We start from the raw sequence: 17,646 nt of genomic DNA, 5'->3' as shown, positions 1-17,646 counted from the left end.
CTATAGACCGATTCGTCGATCCGTCGTACACAATTTCAGGCATATCGGATAATAATTGCGACCTATAGGGGTCAAGAAGTCAAGATCCAGATCGGTTTGTATGGCAGCTATATCAGGTTACGAACCGATTTGAACCTTATTTGACACAGTTGTTGAAAGTAAAAATAAAAAAATATGTCATGCAAAATTTCAGCCAATTCGGATAGAAATTGAGCCCTCTAGAAGCTCAAGAAGTTAAGTCCCCAGATCTGTTTATATGACAGCTATATTAGGTTATGAACCGATTTGAACCATATTTGGCACAGTTGTTGGATATCATAACAAAATACTACGCGCCAAAATTCATTCAAATTGGATAAGAATTGCGCTCTCTAGAGGCTCAAGAAGTCAAGACCCAAGATCGGTTTATATGGCAGCTATATCAGGTTATGGACCGATTTGAACCATACTTGGCACAGTTGTTGGGTATCATAACAAAACAAGTCGTGCAAAATTTCATTCTGAACGGATAAGAATTGCGCACGCTAGAGGCTCAAGAAGTCAAGACCCAAGATCGGTTTATATGGCAGCTATATCAGGTTATGGGCCGATTTGAACCATACTTGGCACAGTTGTTGGATATCATAGCAAAACACGTCGTGCAAAATTTCATTCCAATCGGATAAGAATTGCGCATTCTAGAGGCTCAAGAAGTCAAGACCCAAGATCGGTTTATATGGCAGCTATATCAAAACATGGACCAATATGGCCCATTTACAATACCAACCGACCTACACTAATAAGAAGTATTTGTGCAAAATTTCAAGCGGCTAGCTTTACTCCTTCGGAAGTTAGCGTGCTTTCGACAGACAGACGGACGGACGGACGGACGGACGGACATGGCTAGATCGACATAAAATGTCGCGACGATCAAGAATATATATACTTTATGGGGTCTCAGACGAATATTTCGAGTAGTTACAAACAGATTGACGAAATTAGTATACCCCCCATCTTATGGTGGAGGGTATAAAAAGAAAGTGATTCTAAGTCGATCGGTATACTTATCAAAGGGTCTAGCTTTTCTCCTTCTTAGCGTTGCAAACAAATGCACAAACTTGTAATACCCTGTACCACAGTGGTGGTTAGATACAGCAATATCGAAAGTAAACATCGTTTGCTTAAAAAATGCGTATTTTTATACGATTTGGCTGAAATTTGGAGCGGGGAGTTCTTTTAGACCTATCTACAACTGTGTCAAGCTCTTTCGCCACTGTCCCAAATAATGCAAATCAGTTTAGTAGATCTAAAGTTATAGCCCCTTGAAAAATTGAGAAGTGGAAGACTCTGTATCTCCCCATGTATTAGAGATATAGACCAGAAACCGACATAAATTTCCTGAAAGACTATGTCCTCTTCTACAAATATCTACAAAATGTTTTACCCCTTAGATCAACAGTTATTTCCAATATTTTAGCCGTTTGGCCCACTGTACGTCGTCTGACCAACACAGGTTTTGATCTTTATATGAAATTTGATTTAAACTGTTCTTTATAGGTTTCCCTCCATTTGAGTTTTGGTAATAGGGTATTTTTTTAATATTTCTATCTGCATATTTTATTTTACTTTTAAAAGAGATTGGCATATGATCTGACAAAATTCTCTTTCCTACTTTAAATTCAGAAATATAACTTAATAATAGTTGTATTATTGCCCATATGTCATTTACAGGCTCTCCTACCGTGCTTATGTATGTTAAATAATCATCAATAATCATCATGGTTTCTGCCATTCATCATGGTTCTGCCATTAAGAATTAGGAGATTATGATCTGTACAAAACTCAACAAGCCTTCTTTCTTTGGCGTCACACAACTTGTCTTTTGATTTCTTAACGCTAAAACCTGCAGCAAAAGTTCTTCATACAAATCCGAAATTTCTTGAACAATTTCTCAGACCCAGCATTTACATCACCTGTCATTATAGGGTTTTCCATATTTTGAAACTGCAACATATTTTTCATATCTTTAAGTCTGAATTCGATACATGTATGCATATGATAGCTGGCTATTAAAACAATGCTTTTATATTGAATTTGAATAACATCTACAGCTACCTAATTTTGGGTTTGAATGACTGCTTGCAATCGTTTTCTTGTTTAAATTTAACGGAAAGGGGGACTCGTTCGCCACGAGGTAAACTTTATTTTATGAATGGTGAATTTGTGGTTGAAAAGCAAAGCCACAAACCTTATTTAGCACATATCCAAATCCTACACCATGATATGGGTATTTAATAGCACAGCATTGCCAGCCAAAAATAACATTTGAAGTGGAAGAATATATAAATTTATACATATATATAAACATTCTTTTATGTGTTTGTATGAACAGGGCAGTAACCAATAGGAATGAGTTCCGTTTGGCAGCGTTCTCGCATTGGCAGAGCTGCGGAGTCGGAGTCGAAATATTTATTTTCGACTCCGACAAAGTAGTAAAAAATGGTTCAACAAAAAAAGTATTAAACTCAAAAAAAAAAAAATTTAGAATAATCAAATCAAATGCTTTTCTATAGAATAATGTTGAATTCAATTTTGGTGATTTTAAATTCAAGCTCGTCTTTTGATTCTTATATAAATTATTTATATTTCGTATATAAAAGTCGTGTTTTGTTTATCATTGGGCTATATCATATCTCGAAAATGCATGCACCAGGTTGTCGGCCGATTTCGTCCATGTATCGCACAGTTATTGAAAGTGACACCAAAACACCACATGCAACATTTCAGTCAAATCGGACAAAAATTGCGACCTCTATAGGCTCAAGAAGTCAAACTCCCAAGATCTGTTTATATGGCAGCTATATCATGTTATGAACCGATTTGAACCATACTTAGCACAGATGTTGGAAATGATACTTAAGGGGTTTAAGCACATGCCCCCACCAAAATTATTAGATTAGATCGACTAAAAATGTCATGACGATCAAGAATATATATAGTTTATGGGGTCTTAGACAAATATTTCGAGGAGTTACAAACAGAATGGCGAAATTATTATGCCCCATCCTATGGTGGAGGGTATAATTAATTGTTGACGATTAGCCTACTACTTTTCAAAGCGGGTGCGGTCAACGTCATTAAAATCCACTAAAAACAAATAAAAAGGCATTTAGTTCGGCCGGGCCAAACTTTAGATACCCACCACCTCGGGTATATATGGAAACCACCTTTAATCCGATGAAAAATGCATAATTTTTGCCCTCAGCAGCTATATCGAAATATGGTCTAATTTCGACCAAATTCGGTGCGGACATTGAATGGTCTAATAAGTACCAGTCATTGTTCAATTTTGTAGAACATAATATTGGTCTTTTTGGTATTTATATCCAAATATAGACCGATCTGAACCATATACGTCACAGATGTCGAAATGCCGAACATATGTCACTGTGTCAAATTTCAGCGATATCGAATTATAAATGCGCCTTTTAGGGGGCCAAAACTTTAAATCGAGTGGTCGGTCTATATGGCAGCTATTTCCAAATCTGAACTGATCTGGGCCAAATTGAAGAGGGATGTCGAAGGCCCTAACACAACACACTGGCCCAAATTTCGGAGACTTCGGACAATAAAAGAGCCTTTTATAGGTCCAAAATCATAAATCGAGAGATTGCTTTATATGGCAGCTATATTCAAATTTGTACTGATCTAGTACGAATTGTCGTGGGGTCTTACATAACTCACTGTCCCAATTTTGGCGACATCGGACAATAAATACACCTGTTATGGGCACAAAACCTTAAATCGGGAGATCGGTCTATATGGCAGCTATATCTAAATCTAGACTGATCTGAGCCAAATTGAAGAAGGATGTCGAAGGGTCTAACACAACTTACTGTCCCAAATTTTGGCAAAATGGGATAATAAATGTGGCTTTTATGAGCCTAAGACCCTAAATCGGCGGATCGGCCAATATGGGGGCTTTATCAAGATATAGTCCGATATAGCCCATCTGCGACCTTAACCTACTTATGGACAAAAAAAAAAAGAATCTGTGCAAAGTTTCAGCTCAATAATTCTATTTTTAAGGACTGTAAAGTGATTTCAACAGACAGACGGACAGACGGACATGTCTAGATCGTCTTAGATTCGATGTGTTGCAAACGGAATGACAAATTGAATATACCCCCATCCTTTGGTATTGGGTATAAAAACTAAGTGCTCAGAGTCGTAGTCGAGTAAAAATTGGCTGAATCCGCCGCCCTGGAATAAATTATGTTAACGTTGGAACAAAGTTCGATGTATGGCTTGTAAGACTACATATTTCTATATAAGTCATTCAGTTCAAATGCCCGGGATATCAACTCAGTACGTTTGCACTAGATTTTGTGCTTAAAGTTCGCGGATAATCCAAAAAAAAATTTGTTTTGCTGTACATTTTTATTGCAGAAAACATATGTATTAGTCTACTTCATTAATATTGTATATTCAATAAGTCGGAGGTAGTTTATTAGAAAGTAAATGAAGCTAGTGACGGCAACTCCACCAAATTGAGATGGCAATGGTGAAGTATTGTTTGATTTATCTTAAACTTCAACACGCGGCTCACTAATTTATTTTAATATTTTTGTCGAGAAGATACTTTTTCACAATGAATAGCCGTTATACGACCCACAAATCGACCAAATCGACGGCTGGGAGAATAATGCAAAAACCTTCGACTTTGAAGCCACACTATTGTTTGTCAATTCGTACACTGGCTTATATTTAAATAAATGTTTTGGGTGAATTAACTGTAATGATGACTTAATATAAAAAGAACCTAACTCAATATTTTCCAAAATGGCAGTTTTATTTATTCTAGAGGCAAATATCAGATACATCTTGCCTCAAAATTTCAGGTCGATACAAATGCAAATAACATTAATACGATTTCGGAAAAATGTCTACGTCAATTTTCTTTCTTCTCCTGTACATTAACCAAAAATCGAGTTAGGCCCTTTGTATATTAAGTCATCGATAAGCTAAATCACCTAAAACCAAGCTAAACAAATAGTGCTTAGTCTTATAAATGCAATAATTTCTTAACACATAAATGCTTAGTTGCAAAAATAGATTATTATTTAATAGTTGTTGTGTAGAATCGCATGTTCATTGACCGCGTCTTGTCAATAAACTTAAACGCGGTGTATCTGTAGGCAAATGTGTCAATGTACGACAAAACATTTGTTTGTAAACATGATACCTTTTCTACGCTGCGCTACAGCCTCCTATAAAGAGATTAAATAAAAAAAAAACAATTATTTCTTTTCCTTGTGTCACTGATTCTCCCGGAACAATCTTGTGACATTTAAACTTACATTGGTAGAGTGGGGTTGATCAATCAAATTACACCGATATTTTCCCAGAGAACACAATAAAATACAGAACACAAATAAAATACTTCCGCAAAATCAGTGCAGCAAGTGATAGCATGTGTGAAAGATGATACGTTAGAGCATTTCCTATGCCAATGCCCGTCTTTCGCGGCTAACAGACACCGGAACTTAGGGGGAAACACAATACCAGAAACGAGTAAACTTAAGGACGTGCTATGGAAAAGAATTAAGGATTTTATAAGTAGCACGGAATTCCTAACTTAGATTTTCTTTTTATACCCTCCACCATAGGATGGGGATATACTTATTTCGTCATTCTGTTTGCAACTATTTGAAATATTCGTCTGAGACCCCATAAAGTATATATATTCTACATATATGTCGATCTAGCCATGTCCGTCTGTCCGTCCGTCTGTCTGTCGAAAGCACGCTAAATTTCGTAGGAGTAAAGCTAGCCGCTTAAAAAAATACTTCTTATTAGTGTAGATCGGTTAGAATTGTAAATGGGCCAAATCGGTCCATGTGTTGATATAGCTGCAATATAAACCGATCTTGGGTCTTGACTTCTTGAGCCTCTAGAGGGCGCAATTCTTATCCGATTGAAATGAAATTTTGCACGACGTGTTTTGTTATGATATCCATCAACTGTGCCAAGTATGGTTCAAATCGGTCTATAACCTGATATAGCTGTTATATAAACCGATCTGGGGACTTGATTTCTTTAGCTTCTAGTGGGCGCAATTCTTATCCGATTAGGCTGAAAGTTTGCATGACGTATTTTATTATGACTTTTAACAACTGTGCCAAATGAGGTTCAAATCGGTTCACAACCTGATATAGCTGCCATATAAACCGATCCGGGATCTTGACTTCTTGGGCATCTGGAGGTCGCAATTATTATCCGATTTGCCTGAAATTTTGTACGACGGATCCTCTCATGGCTATCGATATACGTGCTTATTATGGTCAGAATCGGTCTATAGCCTAATACAGCTCCCATGTATGGGTTGCCTAAAAAGTAATTGCGGATTTTTTAAAAGAAAGTAAATGCATTTTTAATAAAACTTAGAATGAACTTTAATCAAATATATAATTGCCATTTTGTTCGAAAACCTTTTGCCATCTTCCTGGCAAATTTAGTATTCCACGCTCATAGAACTTTTGGCCTTTATCTGCAAAAAACTGAACCAAGTACGATTTTATAGCCTCATTATTGCTGAAAGTTTTACCATTTAAAGAGTTCTGCAAAGATCGAAATAAATTGTAGTCTGATGGTGCAAGGTCAGGGCTATATGATGGATGCATCAAAAGTTCCCAGCCAAGCTCACTCAGTTTTTGGCGAGTGACCAAAGATGTGTGCGGTCTAGCGTTGTCCTGGTGGAATATGACACCTTTACGATTGACCAATTCTGGTCGCTTCTCCTTGATGGATGTATTAAATTTGTCCAATTGTTGACAGTAAACATCCGAATTAATCGTTTGGTTCCTTGGAATCAGCTCAAAATATACCACACCCTTCCAATCTCACCAAACAGACAGCATTCTTTTGGTGGATATCAGCCTTTGAAGTGGTTTGAGCTGGTTCACCATGCTTGGACCATGATCGTTTTCGACTAACGTTGTAGTAAACAATCCATTTTTCATCTCCAGTTATGATTCGTTTTAAAAACGGATCGAATTCATTGCGTTTAAGGTGCATATCACAAGCGTTGATTCGGTTTGTTTATGTGATAATGAACGGTTGATTTTGGTATATTTAACTTCTCTCCTATCTCACGCTCAGTTACATGACGATCCAATTCGATTAATGCTTTGATTTGGTCATCATCATCTTCATTTGGCCGACCGAAAAATCCGCAATTACTTTTTGGGCAACCCAATAGCTGCCATATATTGTAGATCTCTCTCGTTAAGGCTTTGCGCCCATAAGAAGCGAATTTATTGTCTGATTTCGCCAAAATTCGGGGCAGTGAGTTGCGTAAGGCTCTTCGACATTTTTCTGCAATTTGGCCCAGATCGGTCCAAGTTTGAATATAACTGCATTAAAGACCGATCTCGCGGTTTAAAGTCTTGGCCCCATTAAAGATGCATTTATTGTCCTATTTCGCTGTAATTTGATACAGTGGGTTGTGTTAGGCCTCTTGACATATTTCTGCAATTTGGCTCAGATCAGTTCAGATTTGGATATACCTCCCATCAAGACCGATCTCTTGATTTAAAGTGTTGGCCCCATAAAAGGTGCATTTATAATCCGATTTCGCTGAAATTTGATTTATGTTAGGCTTTTCGACATCCGTATCGTTAATGGTTCAGATCGATCTATATTTGGATATAGCTACCAAAAGGACAAATATTTTGTTCTACAAAATTGAACAATTACTTGTACTCATTAGACCACTTAATATTCGTGCCGAATTTGGTCCCAAATAGGACCATATTTCGATATAGTTGCTATGAGGCATTATGTGGTGGGTATCCAAAATTCGCCCAGGCCTAATTTAACGCCTTTTTACTTGTTTCTATTTATTTGTAACAAAAAAACTTTACAACAACAACTTTTTTTGCAATGTTAATGGACAAACATTGCATTTAGGAACAGAGGCTGTTTGTGATGAATCCAGAGTATGTGTGATGAATCCATTGATGCGTTTAGCCAAGTCCGTAGTTCTGTTCTTGGCTATTATGGATGTCCATTAATTGGATTAACTTCAAATGTGGCCTAGAGATAAAGCCTATTGCAATTGGAATGCTAGCCTGAGTTTTGCTTATATTCAAAAAAAGAATTTTTCTTCTTGTCCTGATCTTAGTTCTAACCTCCACTTTTTCTTTCTTCGTAACCAACACGCAGGGGATGTCCTCCATACATGCAGTGCAGTGCGTTGCGTTGCCAATTGTGACATTTAAGGATTGGAGGGGAAAAGAGGGAGTAGTGTATTTTTGATATGGATGGCTCGTTCAACTGAACAATCTATTACAAACTGGTGTGAGTTCCTGGAAAATCCTTTATTCCTGGAGAAGAATAATAATAGAAGAAATTTTATCAGTTTATATCTAAACATCGACCGATTTGGTCCCAATGCCAATTTGGTTACAATCCCAGCAGATCAACATATATATGTCAAGCAAAAGTTTAGTTTCTTCCATTATTAAGTAATGATCATTACAACCCGCCTCTAGAATCTGCAAACAGAAATGTAATATCATTAGCCATCCGAATCCTTTAAACTAATGATGAATGTCTATTTGGTTCCTCAGTTTGTAATGGAAAATACTTTTACATCACCACATCCTGAAGATATATAAGACGAATCAATTCGTTTACTCTGTTTACTTCTAATTCCTTTTCAATATTTTTGCTTGTCATTAATTGTAAAGACATTACTTCATGACTCCAGTTATAAAATTTTATTTCTCATAGTTTATAATTACAATTTTACTGAATGAGAAATGAATAAAGCAAATTCTTGCAACCAAAAACATTTATTAATAGTTGCTGTCACCTTGCAAGAAATTATCCATTTATTATTTCCATTATCCTCGTGACAGTTTTCAGCAAAACTGAATGAAATCACCTTGTTTGCCAACTGTTGCCTGCCACTCGGACTGTGTCAACGCCATGTCAGCTTTTGATATCCTCGAACGTGATGAACATTTAAAAGCCATAAATCTCATGGTTCATCACAAACTTGGAAATACGAGAGCGTTCGAGATATGCCAACAAAACACGGAAACAAATTATATTTCAACAACAACAAAACGATTGCACGTACAGACCACCACAGTCACAAGGACACATTCGCATATTCATCGCAGTATTCGGGAATCACATAAAATACCATTAGTTAAATAGATACCAGCCCTCGGAGGGATGACAGTTGACATATCAATTCTCCATGTGACTCATATAGTGGATGTGACCACAGCTTTGCTTTGGCACTGTGATTGCTCATCTTACTCTGATTCCTGTTCAGTTTGCGAAAGCAAAAAAAGATGATCCTTCAACTGTCTACGGGGAGGGCGTAACTTTCTAATTACTATACGCTAACAAGAAAACAAATAAACTAGCACGTGTTTAGGGGACTGGCATTTGCAGGAAGCCAGTGCAAACACATTGGTCTGAACGATCCTAATTCTAGTCCAGAAAAAAAAATTCGGTAATTACGTTGTTGGAGTTGGACCAATGTTGCTATTTAGAATAGAAAAGCAAATTAAAAAGTTAAGCACATTATGACGTTGCAAAATGCAAAGGTTTCATCTGTTATTAGTGAAAAACAAGTAAGTGCTTGCAAAGTTCTGCCGGGCCGAATCTTATATTCCCTCCAATATGGATCGCATTTGTCAAGTTCTATGCGCGATATTTCTTTTTAGGCAAACAAAGAATATTGAATAAGAACTGTAATGCTATTGGAGCTATATCAAATTATTGTCCGATTCGAACCATAAATTAATGCTGAACATTGTAAAAGTCATTATGTAATATTTCAGTTCATTCGGATAAGAATTACGCCGTGTAGAGTCTCAAGAAGTAAAATCGGGAGATAGGTTTATATGGAAGCTGTATCAAGCTATTGATCGATTCAGACCATATTAGACACGTATGTTGAAGGTCATGAGTGAAGCCGTTGTACAAAATGTCTGACAAATCGGATGAGAATTGCGGCCTCTAGAGGCTCAAGAAGTCAAGATCCCAGATCGGTTTATATGGCAGCTATATCAGGTTCTATACCAATTTACGCCATACTTAACACAGTTATTGGAAGACATTACAAAACACCTCATGCACAATTTCAGCAAAATCGGATGAGAATTGCGCCTTCTAGAGGCTCAAGAAGTCAAGATCAAAGATCGGTTTATGTGACAGCTATACTAGATTATGAACCGATTTGAATCATACTTAGTACAGTTGGTAAAAGTGATACCAAAACACTACGTGCAAAATTTCAGTTAAATCGGATGAGAATTGCGCCCTATAGAGGCTCAAGAAGTCAAGACCCAAGATCGGGTTACATGGCAGCTATAGTAATAGTATAATAATAATACAAAATTGTTCGAGGGTGCGGATATTAATCCGCCCCATTGCCACTTTGAACATACACCTAAACCAGTAATCGGCTTATTGAGCGCACAAAACAACCATTTTTGAGGGTACCATTTTGGTCACATTATTGGAAACAAATAATCAAAGGAAAACAACTTACCGGTGCATTAAAAGGTTCTAAATCTGTGTTATTTTGGTGTTGAAATGGTAGTTTGAGGTAGAAAATTGACATTGTAGCAATGCGTGTTATGTGAGAATACTTCTCTCATGTCAATGAGTGCTGCCCGATACAACTTTAAGCTCTATGATAAGGGACCTTCCTTTTATTGCCAAGTCCGAACGGATTGCCGCAGGGGGACACCAATTAATAGAGAAGTTTACGCGGATGATTACCTAAGATTACCTCACAAGTGCGACAGCACTAGGAGTGGATAATCACCGCTGAAAAATGTTTCATATCAAAATATTTGGTCAACGCATAAGGAATTAGGTTAGTCACTTATTATAAACAGCATGCAACTTCAATAAAACATTATCACTATTTACAACTGGATTTGATGATCGTGTTTTCATTACTTTCTAGTTCCATGTGCTGGAAAGTAAAACCCGGACAAAAAGTAAGCATCAGCATTGATTCATGTGTCAAGGCTGATCAACGTTAACGAAACTGACAGTAAAACATTTAACATTTTACCATACTGGTGTAAAGTATCTATACATATTTATAATTTCTTGAATCATGACATTCTAAGATCTAGAAGCGTTCTTCTGCCTAAAGATGGCTACATAGAACGAAAAAACTAGCCGCTTGAAATTTTGTTCAAATATCTATTTCTGATCTTAGTCGGCAGCTATGCCATATGCTTAGATAAAACTCAATTTTTAAATCGATTTACCGACTAACTTCTTAAGTCACTAGTGGGCGCAATTGCATAAAATACGATCGGCCCGGGCCGGCCGAACTTAGGTCAATTTGCAATATTCTTTTTTATACCCTCCACCATAGAATGGGGGTATACTAATTTCATCATTTTATTTGTAACATCTCGAAATATGCCTCTTAGACCCCATAAAGTATATATATTCTTGATCGTCGTTACATTTTATGTCGATCTAGCCATGTCCGTCCGCCCGTCTGTTGGTCGAAAGCACGCTTACTTTCGACGGAGTAAAGCTAGCCGTTTAAAATTTTGCACAAATACTTCTTATTAATGTAGGTCGGCTGGGATTGTAAATGGGCCATATCGGTCCATGTTTTGATATAGCTGACATATAAACCGATTTTGAGTCTTGACGTCTTGAGCTTATGTTATGATATCCAACAATTGTGCGGAGTATGGTTCAAATCGGTCCATAACCTGATATAGCTGCCATATAAACCGATCTTGGGTCCTGACTTCTTGAGCCTCTAGAGGGCGTAATGACGTGTTTTGCTAAGACTTCCAACAACTATGCTATATTAGGTTCAAATCGGTCAATAACCTGAATCTTGACTTCTTGAGCCACTAGACGGCGCATTTCTTATCCGATTTCAATAAAATTTTGCACGACGTTTTTTGTTATGATGAATCCCATGTTCGATCTTAGGCCTAAGCACCTGCATGTTGCGTGCGTGGCTAGGAAAATAGCCCTTGCACTCAGGGATTCAGGAATCTGTCGTTACTAAAGCTTTATCAGGAGAATATCGGGGATATGAGTTCCTCGCTTTCCAGAGACCTCCTGCATACACGAATGAATATAAATTGGATGGGACACAAGGGGATGATTATGAATCTTTATGATTTCCCTTGAATCAGATAATTATATAACCCTCAGGACGAACGTAGCGTCATACAGGCGTTTGTATTCGTTATACTAAAAACAATGGAGACTATTTCGGCGCAGTTGGTTGAAGGACGTCATTTGTCTTCGGTAGGAGGAATCTCGACATCGGACTGATGCTGAGACTCCTGACTGGTTATTCCTACGCCTGGTCATTGACTTCACGCTGGAAACAAAGAAAGGTGGACTTCTTCAGGGTATGCAATTGAGGAGAGACGTTGGAGACAATCGATCAGCTTTTGCGACACTGCCACGCAATTCCTAAGAGAAGCCATTAAGTTTTTTAAGTATTTCCAGACGGGTAATAGCACTTTATAGGATTGTGTAATGAACACACTGCCCTTCTAAGCATAACCTAAGAAGAGTATATGGTAATATCTGCATCTAATAATGAGATTCTTAAATTTGTTGGTTTAAAAAGAATATCTTGCCAGAAGTAAATAATTTGATACACTGGTACATCATGTAAGACTGATTTATATGAGAGGTGTTATGAAAATTGATATTCACTCCCTTCAATGAAAATGCCGCTGATATGTTTATAAAAAATCTTAAGCAGTTCTTCCAAAGCGGGAGGATGTCATTGTTTTTATACCCCCCACCGAAGGATGGGGGTATATTCATTTTTTCATTCCGTCCGCAACACATCGAAATATCTATTTCCCACCCTATAAAGTATATATATTCTTGATCGTCGTAAAAATCTAAGACGATCTAGCCATGTCCGTCCGTCGGCCTGTCCGTCTGTCTGTTGAAATCACGCTACAGTCTTCATTTCATTTTTTTGTGTCAATTAAGTTCGAAGATGGGCTATATCGGACTACATCTTGATATAGCCCCCATATAGACCGATCCGCCGATTTAAGGTCTTAGGTCCATAATAAAATAAAATTGATAAAATTTGGGGTAGTGAGTTGTGTTAGGGCCTTTGACATCCTTCTTCAATTTGGCCCAGATCGGTCTAGATTTGGATTTAACTACCAAAAAAACTAAAATTTTGTTCTGCAAAATTGGACAATGACTTGTACTTATTAGACCAATCGATGTCCGTGCCGAATTTGGTTCAAATCGCACCATATTTTGATATAGGTGCTATGGGGTCATAAATTATGAATTTTTCACCGGATTATGACGAAATGTGGTTTGCATATATACCCGAGGTGGTGGGTCTATAAAGTTCGGCCCAGCCGAACTTAACGCCTTTTTCTTGTTAAAACTCAATCATATGCTTAAATATTACCAAAAGCAGATATAACAAAATTAACTTTCAAACATTTTATTCGCTTGTCCTAACGTTGCATTTGTTTGTCTGGCAAACACACTGAATTTAATTTCTTAGCACCACAAGAAGCCAAGTGGTCTTAAACATACATACACACACGTGATCCTTGATATTGACATACTTAACTTTTTAAGTACACAAACATTGGTTGTTATGCCAAGAATTCTCCAAGTTCATGTTTACGCATGACACACAAACGGTAATGGTGTATAAGGGAGTCATGTCGTTCGTTTGTGTAACAACCTCAATTTAATTTGTATGATTATAAGGAATATATATTTAATTTAACATTCCAAATGTTGAAAAGATGGCTGGGCCATCTAATTGCTTGTAATAACAAATAAAAAGTGATTTTTAATTTACGCTTCTTAGGCAACATTTTCCAAAGAGGGAATAGCAAATAAAGTTAGAGACTCGAACTATTAATAACTAATAAAAGCAAGTAAAAAGGCGTTAAGTTCGGCCGGGCCGAACTTTGGATACCCACCACCTCGGGTATATATGTAAACCACCTTTCATCAAAATCCGGTTAAAATTTTATACCTTATGTCCCATAGCAATATATATCGAAATATGATCCGATTTGGACCAAATACTAATAGGTACAAGTTATTGTTCAATTATGTATAACAAAATATTGGTCTTTTTAGTAGTTATATCTAAAAGTAAACCGATCTGACTCATATACAATATGGATGTCGAAAACGTAAGTCAATGTGTCAAATTTCAGTTAAATCGGATTATAAATGCGCCTTTTTTGGGGCCAAGATTTTAAATCGAGATATCGGTCTATAAGGCAGCTATATGCTAATCTTGATCGATCTAGACCAAATTGCAAAAATATGTGGAGGGGCTTAACTCAACTCTCTGTCCCAAATTTCGGCAACATCGGATTTAAATGCTCCCATTAAATCGAGAGATCGGTCAATATGGCAGCTATATCCAAATCTGGACCGATTTGAGCGAAGTTTAAGAAGGATGTCGAAGGGCCTAACAGAACTCACTGTCCCAAATTGCGGCGACATTGGACAATAAATGCGCTTTTTATGGCCCCAAAACCTAAAACCGAGAGATCGGTCTATATGGCAGCTATAACCAAATCTGTATCTATCTGTGACATAATGCAAAAGTATGTCAAGGGGTTTAACTTAACTCACTGTCCCAAATTTCGACGACATCGGACAATCTATGCGCCTTTTATGGGCGTAAGACCCTACATCGGAGGATCGGTCTATATGGCAGCTATATCCAAATCTGGACCGATCTGAGCCAAATTGACGAATAATGCCGAAGGGCCTAACACAACTCCACGTCCCAAATATCAGCAAAATCGGATTATAAATGTTACTTTTATGGGCCTAAGACCCTAAATTGGAAGATCGGTCTATATGGCAGCTATATCCAAATCTGGACCGATCTGGGCCATATTGATGAAGGATATCGAAGGGCCTAACACAATTCACTGTCCCAAATTTCAGCAAAATCGGATAATAAGTGTGGCTTTTATGGGCTTAAGACCCTAAATTGGAAGATCGGTCTGTATGGCAGCTATATCCAAATTTAGACGGATCTGAGCCAAATTGACGATGGATGTCGAAGGCCCTAACACAACTCACTGTCCCAAATTTTAGCAACATCGGATAATAAATGTGGCTTTTATTGACCTAAGACCCTAAATCGGCGGATCGGTCTATATGGGAGCTATATCAAGATATAGTCCGATATAGCCCATTTTCGAACTTAACCTGCTTATGGACTAAAAAAGAATCTATGCAAAGTTTCAGCTCAATATATTTATTTTTGAAGACTGTAGCGTAATTTCAACAGGCAGACGGACGGACATGTCTAGATCGTCTTCGATTTTTACGCTGATCAAGAATATATATACTTTATAGTGTCGGAAATGGATATTTCGATGTGTTGCAAACGGAATGACAAAATGAATATACCCCCATCCTTCGGTGGTGGGTATAAAAATAAAATAGTGATCAGGGCTGCGTTGTCGAAAAATTTTGCGCTACTCTGATTCCGTTCAATTAAACTTTTTTAATAGAGAAAATTATTTTTTTTAAGAATTTTTTTTTTTAATTTTTAAAAAATTTCCAATTGTCAAAACGCTTCCACCAGTGCCGAGATACGCGTCCTGCATTGGCTGAGGAACTGGCAATTTCTTTTCTTCGAATCTCATTTAATAATTCAGAACTTGAAAAACAGTAAAACAGGAATTGATTCGCAAGACCGGCTGTTAAAAGCCAAACTGGTAAAGAATATGAAATAAAATTAATTAAAAAACAAGTAGAAAGGCGTTAAGTTCGGCCGGCTGAACTTTGGATACTCACCACCTCGTGTATATATGTAAACCACCCTTCGTCAAAACCCGTTTAAAAATGCATACCTTATGCCCCATAGCAGCTATTCGGAAACATGTTCCGATTTGGACCAAATACCAATAAGAACAAGTAATTGTTCAATTGTGTGTAACAAAATATTGGTCTTTTTAGTAGGTATATCTAAAAATAAATTGATCCGAACCATATACGACATGGGTGTCGAAAAGCCTAACATAAGTCACTTTGTCAAATTTCAGTGAAATCGGATTATAAATGCGCCTTTTATGGGGCCAAGACTTTAAATCGAGATATCGGTCTATATGGCAGCTATATTCAAATCTGAACCGATCTGAGCCAAATTGAAGATGAATGTCGAAAGGCCTAACACAACTCCCCGTCCCAAATTTCGGCGATATCGGACAATAAATGCGCCTTTTATGGGCCCAAAAACATTAAATCAAGAGATCGGTCTATATGGCTTCTATATTCAAATCTGGACCGATCTGTGCCATATTGTAGAAGTATGTTGACGGTCCCAACTTAACACCTGTCGGCGTCATCGGACAATAAATGCGGTCTTTAACCGTAAATTGAGGGATCTGTCTATATGGCAGCTATATCCAAATCTGAACCGATCTGGGCCAAATTGACGAAGACTGTCGAAGGGCCTAACACAATTCATTGTTACAAATTTCGGCAAAATCGGAAATAAATGCGCCTTTTATGGCACCAAAACTTTAAATCGAGAGATCGGTCGATAGGGCAGCTATATCCAAATCTGAAATTAAAGAAATATATCGTAGGGCCTAACAGAACCCACTGTACCAAATTTCAGCCAAATCGGACAATAAATGTAGCTTTTAGGGCTTAAGACCCTAAATCGGCGGGTCGGTCTATATGGCAGCTATATCGAAATCTGGACCGACTTGACGAAGGATGTCGAAGGATCTAACACAACTCAGTGTCCCAAATTTCAGCAAATTCGGATAATAAATGTGGCTTTTATGGGCCTAAGACCATAAATCGTCAGATCGGTCCATATGGGGGCTATACCAAGATATAGTCGGATATAGGCCATCTTCGAACTTAATCTGCTTATTGACAAAAAAAGTATATGTGCAAAATTTCAGCTTAATATCTTTATTTTTTAAATACTGTAGCGTAATTTCAACAGACAGACGGACGGACGTGGCTAGATCGTCTAAGATTTTTACGCTGATCAAGAATATATATATATATACTTTATAGCGCCTGAAGTGGATATTTCGATGTGTTGCAAACGGAATGACAAAATTAATATACCACCATCCTTCGGTGGTGGACATAATAAACCGATCTGAACCATATATGGCACGGATGTCGAAAAGCCTAACATAAGTCACTGTGTCAAATGTCAGCGAAATCGGATTAAAAATGTGCTTTTTATGGGGCCAAGACTATAAATCGTGATATCGGACTATATCGCAGCTTTATCCAAATCTGGAATCTATAACACAACTCTCTGTCCCAAATTTCTGCGTCTTCGGACAATAAATGCGCCTTTTATGGGTCCAAGACCTTAAATCGAGAAATCGGTCTTTATGGCAGCTATATCCAAATCTGGACCGATCGGAGCCAAATTGAAGAATAATGTTTAAGGACCTAACACAACTCACTGTCCCAAATTTCGGCGACATCGGACAATAAATGGCCCTTTTATGGGCCCAAGGCCTCAAATAGAGAGATCGGTAAGCTATTGGTTGCCCAAAAAGTAATTGCGGATTTTTTAAAAGAAAGTAAATGCATTTTTAATAAAACTTAGAACGAACTTTAATCAAA

This window comes from Stomoxys calcitrans, chromosome 5 (assembly GCF_963082655.1).
Source record: "Stomoxys calcitrans chromosome 5, idStoCalc2.1, whole genome shotgun sequence".
Lineage (NCBI taxonomy): Eukaryota > Metazoa > Arthropoda > Insecta > Diptera > Muscidae > Stomoxys > Stomoxys calcitrans.
Note: the sequence above shows the minus strand (reverse complement) of the source record.